This window comes from Babylonia areolata, chromosome 13, assembly GCF_041734735.1.
Source record: "Babylonia areolata isolate BAREFJ2019XMU chromosome 13, ASM4173473v1, whole genome shotgun sequence".
Lineage (NCBI taxonomy): Eukaryota > Metazoa > Mollusca > Gastropoda > Neogastropoda > Buccinidae > Babylonia > Babylonia areolata.
The window spans coordinates 31809554-31827053 of NC_134888.1; the positions used below are offsets into that span (position 1 = coordinate 31809554).

The 17500-nt window shown below is 44.6% G+C and overlaps 1 protein-coding gene across 4 annotated transcripts in view; it reads right to left on the reverse strand.

Moving 5' to 3' along the window:
* The window catches only part of LOC143289212 (uncharacterized), a 220034-nt gene that overhangs the window by 108380 nt on the left and 94154 nt on the right, over nt 1–17500 (reverse strand). The window contains exon 1 of one of the 4 annotated variants that reach the window (XM_076598156.1): nt 12590–12954. The exons of the other annotated variants lie outside the window; for them this stretch is intronic. The gene's annotated coding sequence lies outside the window, so the exon portion shown is untranslated. Of the gene's footprint in view, nt 1–12589; nt 12955–17500 lie in introns of those variants that run through there. 4 annotated transcript variants of the gene reach the window in all.

A 17500-nucleotide genomic window follows, 5' to 3' on the forward strand; every position in this document is an offset into this window, starting at 1 on the left:
CTGCAAGCGTTTATTTGTCTGCACTGAATACCTGTGTTGCTGATCTCCTTGTGTGTGTGTGTGTGTGTGTGTGTGTGTGTGTGTGTGTGTGTGTGTGTGCTGTGATCTCCAGAATCCTCTCGTAGGAGGGAGGGAGGGAGGGAGTAGGCAAGAGAGAGAGAGAGAGAGGGGGAGAGGGGGGAGATAGAGAGAGAGAGAGCGAGAGAGAGAGATACGAGGAGAGAGAGGGGGGAAGATAGAGAGACAGAGAGAGAGATGTGGAGGAAGGATATATATATATATATATATATATATATATAGAGAGAGAGAGAGAGAGAGACAGGAAGAGAGAAAGAGAGAAAGAGAGAAAGAGAGAGAAAGACAGAGAGAGAGAGACAGACAGACAGACAGAGACAGACAATGGTGGGAGGGGAAGTAAAGGGAGCAAGATAGATGGTGATGGCAGAGCAAGAAAGATAGTCAGAGATAAGGGAGAGATATAGAAGGGAGAGAAAGGAAGAGAGAGAGAAAGAGAGAGGGAGAGAGAGAGACAGACAGACAGATATGGGCAGAACTCAGAGAGAGAGAGAGACAGAGAGAGAGAGAGAGAGAGAGAGAGAGAGAGAGAGAGAGACATACATACATACATACACGCAGAAAGACAGAGAAACAGAACTCAGACACGCAGAAAGACAGAGAAACAGAACTGAGACAGACGGACAGACGTAGAGAGTCACTAACACTCAGGAACAGACAGACGAGACAGGAGGAGGGGGTGGGGGGGAGGGAGGGGTTGAGGAAGAGGAGGAGGAGGAGAGGGGGGGGGGGGAAGCTCGCTGTCAAACCTTATCAAACGGTTCACACTGTTCAAACAGTCGCCATAACCGGAACAAACTCGTTATCAGGTCTGGGGGCCCGACCCCCAGACCGCAGCAAGAACGTTGAACGTTGAAGGCAGGCAAACGGTTTAGGCAGGTGCAAATCTGGTTTTAAGTGCTGTGACACCTTGCTCACAACAGGCTTTAACACGCCACACGCCAGTTGCACAGGACACGGGGAAAGCGAACGAACACAAACGTTTACAAAAGGCAGCTGTGTCTTCCTTACTGTTTTTTTTTTTGTTTTTTTGTCTGAGCCACGTATTACCCGCTTTGTATTTATTTTCTGTTTAAACATGTTTTGTTGAAAGTTTGTCTGATTGTACAAGATTTTTAAATACTTTTTTGGGGGGTGGGGAGGAGGGGGGAGGGCGGATAAGGGGGGGGGGGGGGTTGAGGTGTGAGGGAGGGGTGTTGGCTTAATGAACTATTTGGTACAGATTATACACAACAAAGACAGATTAAACTCAAGGTTTTTTTGTTTTTTTTTTTTTAAAGGTTAAAGATCCCACAGTCATTAAGGACCACAGAGGCAGAAATTTTATTTATTTATTTATTTATTTATTTTTCTTTTAATTTTTGTTATTTTATTTCATTTTATTCATTTTGTTTTATTTTTTACTATTTTTTTTTTCTCAAGGCCTGACTAAGCGCGTTGGGTTACGCTGCTGCTCAGGCATCTGCTTGACAGATGTAGCGTAGCGTATATGGATTTAACCGAACGCAGTGACGCCTCCTTGAGCTTCTGATACTGATACTGATACAGAGGCAGAGAATTCACATCCACTGCGTCTGACGCTCGGCATAGGAAAGCGAGGCGCCACCTCTCTCCTTTCGCCTTTTTAACTCTGTCCATACGAACGGCGAAAAAGACGACGTTAACAGCGTTTCACCCCAATTACCATCATCAAAATATTGCAAGCGGAAGGCTGTTATACTGAAGACGTGAATGTTGACAAAGAATACCACAATTCTGACGACGGAAGCTAAAGGTTGGGTCATTCAGACACCCACTGGACATCCGAGGGGTCTGTGTAGAGGAGAGGAGAGGACTGGCCGTACTGAGTGAGTTAACCCTTGCAAACCGAAATCCAGCCACCCATTCACACCTGGGTGGAGTGAGGGAAAATCGTAGTAAAGCGCCTTTCCCCAAGGTCACAAGGCTTCGATCCCTGATCACTGGTGAACACTGGACCACATGTCCATTACATTCTATTCAAACAAAAGAAAATATGAAGCGATATATCTATAGCTTATTTAAAAAAAAAAAAATCTTTTTAGGGTTCTGGAACAGAACTGGATCATCTGAAGCATAAACGTCCAAACATTCATGAACAAATCATTCACTGTGAACTTCGGGCACAATCTAAGAATAATTCAACTGCTATAACACACAAAAGTTAAAAGAAACAATCTTTCTGACTCCATTGGTTGCTTTCAGTCACTGTGAATTTCGGGCACAATCTAAGAATAATTCAACTGCTATAACACACAAAAGTTAAAAGAAACAATCTTTCTGACTCCACTGGTTGCTTTCAGTCACTGTGAATTTCGGGCACAATCTAAGAATAATTCAACTGCTATTACACACAAAAGGTAAAAGAAACAATCTTTCTGCCTCCACTGGTTGCTTTCAGTCACTGTGAATTTCGGGCACAATCTAAGAATAATTCAACTGCTATAACACACAAAAGTTAAAAGAAACAATCTTTCTGACTCCATTGGTTGCTTTCAGTCACTGTGAATTTCGGGCACAATCTAAGAATAATTCAACTGCTATAACACACAAAAGTTAAAAGAAACAATCTTTCTGACTCCACTGGTTGCTTTCAGTCACTGTGAATTTCGGGCACAATCTAAGAATAATTCAACTGCTATAACACACAAAAGTTAAAAGAAACAATCTTTCTGACTCCACTGGTTGCTTTCAGTCACTGTGAATTTCGGGCACAATCTAAGAATAATTCAACTGCTATAACACACAAAAGCTAAAAGAAACAATCTTTCTGACTCCATTGGTTGCCCATAACGAATGTAGACACAATCTAATCTGCCAATCTAATAAGAAAAGGAATTGCTGTAACCTTGTCGTTTTCAACTGACGGGAATTCATCATGGAAACCACAGCACCAAAAACACCCATGAGAGTATATTCAAAAGTACACTGAACAGAATTATGCATATATTTTTTTGTTTTGTATTTTGTATTTCTTTTTATCACAACAGATTTCTCTGCGTGAAATTCGGGCTGCTCTCCCCAGGGAGAGCGCGTCGCTATACTACAGCTCCACCCATTTTTTTTTTTTTTCCTGCATGCAGTTTTATTTGTTTTTCATATCGAAGTGGATTTTTCTACAGAATTTTGCAAGGAACAACCATTTTGTTGCCGTGGGTTCTTTTGCGTCCGCTAAGTGCATGCTGCACACAGGACCTCGGTTTATCGTCTCATCCGAACGACTATATGCACGCAGATCACAAGCACCGATTCACAACTTCAGTAAAATACACAGAAAACTGCTTCTTCTACTTCCAATTCATTTATTATAAGTGTCAGCCACGAAGGGAAGTACCAGAAATGTGAAATTATCTTTGACAGTACAAAAAGAAAACTGCCAACTAGTCTGCATGACTGCACATGTGAATGTGAAGGAGTTTATAGCGAGTCGGGTATTGCCGGAAATGTTTGTGTGTGTGTGTGTGTGTGTGTGTGTGTGTGTGTGTGTGTGTGTGTGTGTGTGCGTGCGTGCGTGCGTGTGTGTGAGTGTGTGTCGCAAGATAGTTTATTATTCACTTCAGATCTTGACCCCTTGTGAAGAGCAGTGTGAACGACACATACGCAGTCATACAAAATCGTGAAAACGATGTCTAGAGACAATGTAAATGTAACGATTATAGGTCAGACATCATGTTTAGAAATAACAATAATATCTCTGTATCTTAAGGCTTTGCAAAGATAAATAGACACATTTCTTTCAACGCTATCGTTTGTATGTGAAATATGTTGCAACACTGAAAAAGTTTACAAGTCTTAGTTTCTTGGAAGCAAACAAACCATTTAGTCTTTTGTTAATTTTAAACTGTACTATACTGGGTTGAAATGGACTCGTCGTTGTGTGCATGCCGTTCCTTTTTTCGTCTCCTCTTACGGCCATATAAACTTGACTTCCGGTCACATGCAAACAAAACTGAAAACCAGTGCGTCAAGGATAGACGGACGAAAGGCGAAAAAAAAAGAGCAGTCTTTTTCCCACTGTGAACTTTTTCACTACAATCAACAATCCATTCGAACTCCCCCCCCCCCTCCAACCCATCCCGCAACCCCTCTAGCTTTCAACCCTACCCCTCCCCCGCCCCCCTCGCCCCCTCCCGACTACCCCAGCTTCAAAAGCGCCAATCAGCTCTCGACAAACCCTCCAGCCTTACCAACCTTGTCGCAGTCGGTTTAGTCACTTGCAGTCCCACAGCTCCCTAACTAACAAGCAGCAGAACCAGTTGTGTGGTGGTGGTCTGTTCCACTCTGTCACCCCCTCTAAACATTTTTTACTGCCCTGCCCCCTACAGGAGAGAGTGTCAACCGTCTGTAACCGTAGCACATTTTGTGCGAGGTGGGTGAGGACAGGGGTGGGTGAGGACAGGGGTGGGAGGTGAGAGGTGAAGAGAGTATGGGGGAAGGAGGAGGAGGAGGGGGGAGGGGGGGGGGAGAAGGTTGGCGTGGGGTGCTGTGAGTTCGCTTGTAACCCGTTCAGAGGTTGTGCACGAGGGGCAGGTCCACGCTGTGCTTGGTTTAGCGGCTAAGGGGAAGAACGGAAGGGAAACAGGACGAGCCCAGGGAACGCCGCTTTTTGTGGCCCAAAATCCGATTCTGTGCGGCTCACACAACTGTAACTGAACTCAGGTCATGCGGTGGTCTATGTGCCTGCATGAGCTTGTTCGCCAACGCAGCTGTTTTGAAATATAGCAGTCCTTAAAAAAACAACGAAGTTTTACAGAGTTCTTAAGAAACTATTATGTACAGAGTTGGGCAGTCTTGATGAATTTGTGAAAAGAAATAAACAAATGAAAAGAAATGTTTTTAAAAAATACAAACGCGCGCATACTAAGAGAAACACACACACACATTATGAAATGAATACTGGGGTGTCCATCTAACGAGCGAGACGAAGAAGACGAAGAAGTGAGCACCACCACAACATGCATGTGAGGAACAATCAGCATAGGTCACGGATGAGCCCAAAACATGTCAATCATACATTCCTGCAACAACAGAATGAAGTGGAGTGATCTAGTGGATGAGCGTCCGACTGAGAAACCAGAATCTGATTTCGCTTCCACAGTTCCAGCGACTGGTAATTTTACTCGCCACTCTCTCCCCTTCCGATAAGCACACACACACACACACACACACACACACACACACACACACAACCCTGCATGATGGTCTGGTTCTGGTCTTTCGGATGAAACAATGAGACTTAAGCAGCAGGCACACAGTGAACGTCAAAGAACGTATAGAAAAATCCGGATAAAAATCCACATGTGTAAAGCACACACACACACCCGCAGACAGGGGCCGGATTAGGGCGACAAGCCCTTTCCCCCGAATTAATTTTTACTCAGAGAAACGCTATTGAAATCTAATACAACAACACAATACAATATATAATTCAGCTAGAAGAAAATTGAAAAAAACGAAAGGGGAAAAAAGCTGTACGCGTGACACAAACGCCAAAGAAATAACCTCTCCTTACTAAAGCCCTCGCACAGTTGTTCCCGCACTGTGTCAGACTTGGGCCAGGTAGCAGTGCACGGCCCTCGTGAAAAGCCTCGCGAAGGCCATGGGCAGCAGTGGCACTCTACTATGCTCAGCTCCCGTGAAGGGGTTTTAGACCGAAGGCTGAGGAAGCCCGGGGCCTGCAGGCAGCAAGCTAATGAAGCCGACAAGGCAAAACAGGATTTCCTGGCTTAGCGCTGGACCCCGCGACAGCCCTCATTCTGCCCTTTGTACCAACACTGCTACAGACACGCCTGTGTTTGTCATGGGGATCAAACCAGGACCGCCGACTCGCTCGCTGCGATACGCGTTCTCCAAGTCCAATACAACTCCCTTCAGTCTTTCCTCTCTTTCTCTCCTCTCCGAGCGGGGGGGGGGGGGGGGGGGGGGGGGGGGGGGGGAGAAAAGAGCACGTGTTGCTTGAGTTAACGTTCTTCTTCAGTCAGGGCTAACTCTTTTGTAGAGAATGCTGCTCTGCATAACTAGGGGAAAAAAAACCCAAACAAACAAAAACAACAAAGAAATAATCTGGGAGCAAATAGTAAAACAGCGTCATGAGAGTAAATTGAAAGTGAAAGTGAAATTACTGATATTAGATATCATATTATTAAGCATAAGCATACGTGTGTGCTGTCTCTCCAGCTCTCTCTATCTCGCTGTGTGTGTGTGTGTGGGGGGGGTGGGGGGGAGGGGCGCACACGAGCGTTCAGACATAAAAACAACCACCCAAAAATGCCATTAGAAAACTCGAAAATCGCCACAACACATAAAACCCTGCTGCATTCAGGCATCTGCAGACGACTGCTCTGTAGTAAAAAAAAACGGTTCCTACACTTCCTTACTTTTGCTTTTAGAGCTGTGAAATTTGGACTGCTCTCCCCAGGGGGAGCGCGTCGCTACACTACAGCGCCACCCCCCTTTTTTTTTTCCTGCGTGCAGTTTTTTTTATATTTGTTTTTCCGATCGAAGTGGATTTTTCTACAGAATTTTGCCAGGATCAACCCAATCCAGCAGCAATTTAACTCTCTCCACACGAACGGCGAAAGAGACGACGTTAACAGCGTTTCACCCTAATTACCATCATCAAAATATTGCGAGCGGAAGGCTCTTATACTGAAGAGGTGAATGTTGACAAAGAATACCACAATTCTGACGACGGAAGCTAAAGGTTGGGTCATTCAGACACCCACTGGACATCCGAGGGGTCTGTGTAGAGGAGAAGAGAGGACTGGCCGTACTGAGTGAGTTATTAACTGCAGGAGGAGAGAGTTGGATACACGCCTTCCAATTCCGAGCCCTACAGGTGCCAGTTGCATTGCTTGGTTCTAACTTTTTGACATTTACTGGCTGTACTGAGTGAGTTCAAGCAATGCTGTTTTGTTTCCCTGCGCCTCGAAGTGATGAACCATCATGTCACTATCAACGCATCAACATGGCGAACTGCAAAACGCGGAAGGAGCTGACAGTAGAAGAAAACAACAACAACCACCTCCCCCATCCCCCCCCCCCCCCCCCCCGCCCCCCCCCCCCCAAAAAAAAAAGAAAAGAAAAAAGAAACGCCACACACACAACAGCAACAACAATAAACACCAGCTCGACACCTCAGCTTACTTCAATGAAGCATTTTTTTTTTAATACCTGTTGCATTTCTTGATTTAATCAATTGACATGACCTATTCTAATTGTTCTCTCTTACCTATGTTTCAAATTATATGCATATGTTTGTGTGGGGATGTTTGAGTGAATGTTTTTAGTGCTATTGTAAAGCGCATAGAGCTTCAAGAATATGCGCTATAGCAAGAAGTCTTAATAAATAAATAAACATTGCAGTCATGGACATGATAACTGTGTAGAGTTATGTGAAATAGAATCGACCGTGCTGAAATGTGGTAGTTCCTTTTGACACATTCATGATAAGTCAATGCCGTGACATAATCATCAGTTCCAAGCGAAATCATACTTGATGTGACCACACGGGACAGTAGTGACTGAACAGACTACATACATAGATATATACTTCACATCACAATCTACTCCCATGTTTACTTCACATAACTACCAACTTCCATGTTAAGCCAGACTGAAGTAGGGACAGAAAGTAGAGCCCCTTTTTCCCACCGCAAAGGAGAAGAGTAAAAGCGCCCTTGCGTTTTCCATGACCCCCAAATGCTTTGAAGAGTTTAGCCAAATGTCAGGGGGAATCTGTCCTCCAGTGCAAGACACGGTCGCAGGAGCGTGTTTCAGGTCAAGGAAAATGTCACCCAAACATGCCCCCCCCCTCCCGGCCACTCCCCCTCCCCCCCACGCCCCCCCAAATAGTTCTTTTCTTGATTTTCTTCTCTCCTCTCTCCTTCTCCTCAAAGTGTCTCGAGAGAGTTCGTGTTTTCTTACTACCCCCGTTCATTGAGAATGGTGGCAAAACACGTCCCCGAAAGTGGTCATCTTTCTGCCTCCTATTTCACTTTGACAAATTCCGTGACTGATAATCTTCCCTGCTCTATTTATCCACGCCCTCCTTCAAACGATTCTGTTCATTCTTTGTATAGCGCGATGAATGTTGTCGTTGTCGGTGCGGTGCATGCCGGGTGTTTCTGTGTTTCTATAACCCACCCAACATCAACGTGGACCACAGGATCTTTAACGTGTTTATTTCATCTCCTGCATGCGATAAAACACACCAAAGGGTGAAGACCCTGGGCAAGTCTGAACATCTGCTGACCTGAAGGATCGGACGCATCTGTTTGTTTGTATTTGTATTTCTTTTTATCACAACACATTTCTCTGTGTGAAATTCGAGCTGCTCTCCCCTGGGAGAGCGCGTCGCTACACTACAGCGCCACCCATTCCTGCGTGCAGTTATTTGTTTTTCCTATCAAAGTGGATTTTTCTACATAATTTTGCCAGGAACAACACTTTTGTTGCCGTGGGTTCTTTTACGTGCGCTAAGTGCATGCTGCACACGGGACCTCGGTTTATCGTCTCATCCGAATGACTAGCGTCCAGACCACCACTCCAGGTCTAGTGGAGGGGGAGAAAATATCGGCGGCTGAACCGTGATTCGAACCAGCGCGCTCAGATTCTCTCGCTTCCTAATCGCATCACATGTTGTTGTAGTGGCACCAAGTACCTTCAAACTGATATTCCAACGCTTTGAAGTGCCAGTCGTTCATTTAGCTGCCCGTCACGTCCTTGTGTCGATCTTTCTTTCCACCTCCTCCCTCCCGTTTTTATTTCCCTTGTCTTCTTCCCCCCTCCTTGATTGTCGCTTTCCTTTCTCCCTTCCTCATTAAAACCACACACACACACACACACACACACACACACACACACACACACACACAGACTTTATCCTCAATAAAGACACACACACACACACATACACAGACTTTATCCTCAATAAAGACACACACACACACACACACACACACACACACAGAGACTTTATCCTCAATAAAGACACACACACACACACACACATACTTTATCCTTAACACACACACACACACACAGATTTTATCCTCAATAAACACACACACACACAGACTTTATCCTCAATAAAGACACACACACACACACACTTTATCCTCAATAAAGACACACACACACACACACACACACAAAGAGACTTTATCCTCAATAAAGACACACACAAACACACACACACACTTTATCCTCAATAAAGCCACACACACACACACACACACACACTTTATCCTCAATAAAACGACACACTTTATCCTCAATAAAGCCACACACACACACACACTTTATCCTCAATAAAACGACACACTTTATCCTGAATACAGCCACACATACACACACTTTATCCTCAATAAAACGACACAGTCTATCCTCATTAAAGCCACGCACACAGTCTAAATTACATCAACCCCAAGACGAAGCATTGCGCAGCCAACCCATCAACATCAGCAACTGAACCCCGGGAATCGAACACTGGGTCTACGGCAGACGAACCCGCGCAAGCGGGTGTGAGGGGTTGGGGGCGGTGGGGGTACGGAATGAGCGGCATGGGGCACTGAAACTGACACGAACAACGGGAAAACAACAACAACAACAACAACAACGAATTTCTCAGGAACGCCGCAGGTCCATTTCTTCCACAACTCAACCAACCTATCCGGGGGACATTCACCCTGAAGAACATACACCTGCTCATTCATCACCCCACCCCAGCTCTGAGTGAAGAAGGTTGTAAGACCTGCTACCCTGAATTATCTCACCTGAGCTAGAGATCTGAAAAAAAAAAGAGTCAAACGCTCGAATGGGTACCGACAGCCGGGTGGATACAGCACAATGCCCACCTGTCTTCCCCCGAACTGGAGCGGACGACGAGGGGGGAACAGGTGTAAATGAACCCTGTACCCAGATCATTTGAAAGTCATGTCTGTGCGAGATCTCTCTGTCCTGTTCTGCTTGCTTTTCTATCACTGCATCCGGAAATACGATTGAAAAGTCGAAAAAACAACAACGAACGAACGAACGAACGAACGGACTGACTGACTGACTGACTGACTGACTAACTAACCAACCAACCAACTAACCAACCAACCAACCAACCAACCAACCAACTAACTAGCTAACGAACGAACGAACCAACGAACAAACTAACTAGCTAACGAACGAAGCAACGAACTAGCTAACGAACGAAGGAACGAACCAACTAAATAGCTAACGAACGAACTAACGAACTAACTAACCAACTAACGAACTAACTAACTAGCTAACGAACGAACGAACGAACGAACGAACGAACGAACGAACGAACGAACCAACTAACTAACTAACTAACTAACTAACCAACTAACCAACTAACCAACTAACTAACTAACTAACTAACCAACTAACCAACTAACTAACGAACTAACTAACCAACTAACGAGCCAACCAACAAAACTAACTAACGAACGAACCAATCAACCAACAACTAACTAACTAACTAACTAACTAACTAACTAACTAACTCACTTACAATTGAGTCTAAACGTTTGTTCTCTCAAGCGTTCATGTGCTTTCCATCCACATATCCGTGACTGAAACCATGCCTGTAGTGCTGATTTTTTGCAACTATTTTTTCCCATATTGTTCTTGATCATTGGAGCTCTGGACCTCTGTGCTAAGGAGGTTGAGCGCTTTATGAATGCCCATCATTACATTACCCGTCAAACATTAAAATGCTGATGACTCATTACTTAAAGATAATATCGATGACAAAAAATAACTGACATAAATATATAGTTCACAAAATATCACACACACACACACACCAAAAAACAACAACCCACATACACACAGACAGAGCACACATACATGAGTGAGAAAGAGAGAGAGAGCGGAAGAGACAGAAAGAGGAAGAGAGAGAGAGAGAGAGAGAGAGAGAGAGAGAGAGACAGACAGAGATTCACACACACACACACACACACACACACACACACACACACACACACACACTAAATAAGAGAGAAAAAGAGAGTGAAGGGGAGAGAGAGCGGAGAAAGAGGGGGGGGAGAGGTAGAAATAGAGACAAAGATTCACACACAAAGAAGAGAGAATGGGAGGGCGAGAGAGAGAGGGGGAGAGAGAGAGAGAGCGGAGAGAGAGCGAGGGGTGAGAGAGAAGTGGAGAGATAGGGGGAGAAAGAGAAAGATTCATACACCATTAAGATATAATGGGGAGAGAGAGAGAGATCGGACAGGGGGAAAGAGAGATCGGAGAGGGGGAGAGAGAGAGAGGGAGAGGGAGAGAGAGAATGGAGAGGGGGAGAGAGAGACTGGAGAGGGAGAGAGAGAGGGAGAGAGAGACTGGAGAGAGAGAGACTGGAGAGAGAGAGAGAGAGAGAGAGAGAGAGAGAGAGAGAGAGAGAGAGAGAGAGATTCAAAAACACTCAAATACACAGTGGACATTTACAGGTACATAATCATAATACTTGCATTCATGACAAAAATGTGTATAAATATACATGGTTGTAGTGCAATCAGAGAGAGAGAGAGAGGGAGAAAGAGCGGGGGAGAGAGAGGGGGGAGAGAGAGGGGTGAGAGAGAGAGAGAGAGAGAGGAGTGGGCGTGTGGGGCAGAGGGAGGGAGGGAAAGACGGAGATAAAGAAAGAGGCCAAGCAGGCACATTATAATTAATTGTATTTTAAAATGCGCAACCTCCACGATCAATAAGTCATCATGTCCTCAAACATACATCATAACAATGTAACACAAGAAAACACGTCGACATTTCATCACGGTGATCACTTTACACAAGCTTTATTCTATCAGAACTGGATTTCCAAGTTTACGTTCTAGCGTTGGTCAGTCTTTTATCTCTTCGAGACTCAACGCAGGTGGCTATTATCTGGACTGAATGACAGCACACTCACACACCCCCCCCCCCACCCCCACCCACACTGTACACAAAACTGGGGGGGGGGGGGGGGTTCTCTCAGGCCAACCGCTTCTTGTCTATCCCTTTCTTTTCTTTTTAAACACCACAGTGTGATACACACTTCGTGATGATAGAATCCTGATGGCTCTTGAGGACCTGTTAAAAATGAAGTACACCTGTTGCACTACTTTTGAAGGCGTTACCTTTATTTGCCGGGGGGAAAGATTTGTCGATTCGAAACAGCTGACTTAAGTAAATATGCCTATCGTTTCAGTTAAAAAAAAATCATATAAAGGCAAATGAAAGCAAGAACAGGTTACCAAAGAAAATGAAAGAGAGTAAGGACAATAAGAACATGCTACTTCGGTTTTAAGTTGCAAAATACTAAACGAGGAAAAACGACACAGATTACAGTGGACTGCACCGCGAAAGGTGCAAGTAAAAAGTCCTGCGCGTTAGAAATCGACCTGAATCATGCCTGACAAAGCGCTGATCTTTAGCGACATTTTCATCAAAACAGAGCACAAATCAAACACGAAATAGTCAACGAAAATCGTCAAACGAAACTTACCTGAGCCACCGTCTCCAACGAAAAACACACCACAAACATTTTCTCTCTCGTCTGCACACTGGAAGCTCCGCACTGTCCCAAACATTTGTGTACACTACTGTCATACCATGCTGGTCTGCAAGCAGCACACACGCCACCGTTCATGAACGCGGCCGCTGTCTTTCTCACTCCACCAAGAAGTTTTCCCCCTCGACAAAGCTCGGGTTTGCCTGGTTGGAACTGTCCCAAGCAGAACTACAATGTTTTCAGATTAAACAGCCAGCAACACACATAACGAGCTACGAAGTGACCCCACGTTACCGTCAACCAGTTGTGACACATGGGGAGGGGGGAGAAACGACTGGCGGAACAGCCACTACTATTATGCACCCGGCGTTTTTGTCGTCTGCCAAGCCCCGAACGTCCCGTAATGCGAGTGCAGACGTGGGATTTGGGGGACATAACGCTACACACCAAGTAACTCACCCAGCCCCCGTCCTACCGCAAAGCAAGCGACCTGCTGTGTGCGAAAAGGTATGACATAGATTTTCGTGGGAGACCACTTTCAAACTTTCGAATTCTGACTTTCCTAAAAGTTGTGAAAACTTGTCAGTCACCACCATGAGTGTCGCGTGCGCGCGTTCGTGTTTGCTGTTTCGTTGGAGCCTTCTTTTGAACGTTCTGGTGTTCTGTCGCGGTCATTACAAAGTCCAGAAAGACCAGGTGTGCGAACTTGTTTCGGAATATTATTTGTGGGGTCAATGCGACCTACATAATTCTGATCGAGCGACGACTTCTCTGTGTGCGGAAATGCCGAATACGGCTGCAGAGCATGGAATTGGAGGGTCTGCCGAGGGGGCTGTGTCTGAAGATCTCTGGAACCAGCCTTGGGAGACGGTGTCATACCAGAGTTTGGATATTTCCACGTTTGGGTCTGTGCAGGGGATTATCTTCGACATTGTGCAGTTTTATCAGGTAAGTGAAAGATAAACTGATTCCTTTATCTTAGTCTGCAAGTCACACACGTGCCCGTGTTAGGACATCACGCCACATGGTTATAACTGTGAAGTGTTGTTATGTGTGTGTGCGTGCACACGTGTGATTACATGCGTGTTCGCGTGCGAGCGTGCGCGTGTGTTTCCTTGCATTCTTATATATGTGTTAGTGTCTGTATGTTTGTATGTATGTTTGTGTGTATACCTGCATGTGTGTTTCTATGTGTATGCGCGTGTGTGTGCTGTATGTTTGTGTCTGTGAGTGTGTGGGTAAATGTACGTGTGTGTGTGTGTACATAAGTGCGCGCACGTATGTATGTATGAGGGAATTTGTAGTGTGCGTGTGCATATGTGTGTGTGTATGTGTGTGTGTGTGTGCGCGCGCGTGTGTGTGCATGCGTATGTGTTCGCGTGCGCGCTTGATTGTGTGTGCCTCTGAGTGCAGGTATACATGCATGCATGCACAATTGTATTCACGTATGTATATATGTGCGCGTGTTACTATGTGCGTGTGTGTGTGCGCGTGTGTGTGTGCGCGCCTGGAGTGTATTCATGTGTGTGTGTGTGTAAAACAAAAAACTTAAGTTTATAAAAACCTTTTAGGTGGTAGATGAATCCTCTTGGAGTGTGTGTGTGTGTGTGTGTGTGTGTGTGTGTGTGTGTACATATGTATGGAATGCATGTATGTATATGCGCGTCTCTCTCTCTCTCTCTCTCTCTCTCTGTCTCTCTCTCTCTGTATGTGTGTGTGTGTGTGCCTTGAGTGTATGCATGTGTGTATGTATTTATAGATGAATATAAATGTATATATGTATGTGTGTATGCGCATGCAGTATCATCTGGGGACCTGTTATCCAGAGCATACATAATTATGTAAGCATTGATAAACGTATACATGCACATAATCAAGCCATGCCTTCTGCGACTTCTCTTTAGATAAGCGTGGCAAGTTGCACGTCTGCAAACACCCCTCATAATACATGTGCACATGCACGATTTCAAATCAGAAATAAACACAGAACAGTTTTGGCGATGATGACTGAAGAAAACAGAAGAAACAGTCTCAGCAGTTGCCGTGAAAAATATGCAATATATCGCGCTGCATACCCTTGCCTTGTTTTTTTTTGTCACATTAAAGTTTCAAATTGAATCGCAAATGCAAAAGTTAAGGAAAGGCGTGCTGCTTTAATGTCTAAAATATAATCTCCATGTAGGCAAACGTCTTAGCACAGAATAATGTCAAAACAAGCAAAAAAGAGTATGATTGTGTGTGAGATTGTGTGTGTGTGTGTGTGTGTGTGTGTGTGTGTGTGTGTGCATAACGCACTGCGCTCGCGAATGTGTGACAAAGACAGGGATAATGGGAATGGGAAAAGGAGATGTTTCTGTGCAATTTATGAATGAATGAGATGGGGTAAACAACATGAAATCAGTTAAAACATACGAAAATTTACCTGTTCATGGGACACATTAATACGAGTATAGTAAAATTCATTCTGCTGACAAATAGTTTGCAAAGTTCTGAGGAACATTGCATTATAGAACAGAAAACAAACTGGTAAAAGAGGGGAGAGAGAATTATGTATTATTGTGCACACACACACACACACACACACACACACACACACACGCGCGCGCGCACTCACACACACACAAACACACACACACACACATGAAGAAAAAAAGAAAGAAAGAAAAAATGTGTGTGTGTGTGTGTGTGTGTGTGCATAAAAGACAAGGATATTTTTTACCACAGTGAGATGGGAAGAAAATTCACACACACGCGCACACACACACACACACACACACACACACACACACACACACACACATACACACACACACGCGTAGAGACTCTCTCTCTCTCTTTGCGTCCCTCTGCCACTACCACTCCCTCTTCCCTCTTTTTCTCCCCCCCCCCCAAAAAAAAAAAAAAATCAACAGATGGAAAATACACCGAAAAGACCGAGGGTTCGCGGAGGGGTTGAGTGTCGGTTCGGAATGCTCACTTGTTATTTTTCGAGAAAGTCGGGAGTCTACATTTACCAGAGATCAGTTTTCCCAAGCAGACCCGCGTCAAGGCGGCCTGTCAGGCGGTGTCGCACCAGCCAGGTAACGACAGATCGCACAAATCGCGTTGACAGCCGAGCGCGCCCGTGTGTATACACACACACACATCCCACTTCGCCTTCTGCCCCTTTCACTGTAGTCCCTGGCTGAAATCTTCGCCCGGTGGGAGAAAGTCGTAGCGGGACTCGCGTTTTAGCGGGACTCTTTTTACGATATGATGTTTTACATTCATTCTCTGTATCAAATAGCGGGACTCTTGATTTTTTAGCTTTTTTTTTCTTTACAATTATGATGCTTTATGACTCTTCTATGATATGACGTGAGGAAATGGACTGATGAAAAGACGTAGGTACAATGCAAATGAGAAAGAGAGAGAGAGAGAGAGAGAGAGAGAGAGAGAGGAACTGGTCTGAGGGCAAAGTGATCTCTCGTCTGATGTCCGCGCATAATAATAGTTGGCTTGCTCTAAAAACTGCCCTCTGTGAAGTGGCTAGGTTGTACTGTGCGAAAGTTCACCATAATCATCATCTTTATCATTTTCACCATTATCATTATCATCATCGAATTCATCAACAAGTCCAGAACACAGTGTTCTTCGCGATCGGATTGTCTGTAAAAAGTTAAGCATTAATTCTGATTGTTTTTAACTTCCGAATATTTTCGGCCTGTTTTGAAAGAATGATTGAGATGTGCAATCAAATTTTGTGAAGAAGAAACTTTCAGTGAAATTATCCCGATCGCTGAAGAGTGGGGAGTATTTTGTTTAGTTCTGATATTAAGCTTTGAGATGAGCAATGTATAATATACCAAACAAACAAAGAAACAAACCAACAAACACATCAGCGACATGCACTATGATATTGCTGTAAAGGTTTACAAAGTGACAGGATGTGAAACCCAGATCTGACACTCTAACAGCCACTGACTTAGCCTACATTTCTAATGAACTGAACCGATTTCACTGTCAGCCAGTGCTCAGAAACAGCACAGGTAGAAAGAAAATAAACATGGTAATCTTAAAACTGAAAGATGCAAACTCAATTATAATTGGCTGTTTAGTGATGTTCCTACACAGACACACACACGCATGCACGCGCACGCGCGCACAGACAAACACACACACATACACACAAAACACACACACTCACGCACACACCAGTGTATGTCTTTCATCCAGTTCCCACCATCCCCACCCTCAATACTTACCCCTCCCCTCCCCTCCCCCCACCACACACACACACCACAGAAGTAGTCTTAATTTGGTAATGTTTATTTATGAACCGATATGAACGCAGAGAACAGTCACGTCAGGTATTAGTACGTTGAAAGAGAGCTCTGTACACCCAATACCTTCTCTCTCTCTCTCTCTCTCTCTCTCTCTCTCTCTCTCTCTTTCTCTCTCTCGATTTTATTCAAGCGCCTCATAAATATTTCATTTTGCAAGCGCCTCAGATTTTAGTGAGGGGATTTGACATACTTCAGGAGTAGAGAGTCCGCGTTCTGTTCTCTCTTCACGTTTAGCCTTTCTCAGTCTGGGTAGTGTTAATCTCGGTCACGCTATTTTTTTTTTCTCTGTGCGTTTCTGTTTGTCTGTCAGTCACTTTCACTTTCTGTGTGTATATGTCTCTCTCTCAGTCCGCCCCCGCCCTCCCCCGCCCCCGCACCTCTCTGTCTCTCTCTCTCTGTCCCTCCCTTGAAACGTTAAAAAGGAAATAATTTCTTTCTTTTCTTTTCGAAGTACTCTAAAGAGAATGAAAGAAAACTGGAAAACTAGCAGTTGTAGATGCACTACAGTAACAAAACATTGACATATGTATGGGCTTGAACACACGCACACACACACACACACACACACACACACACACAC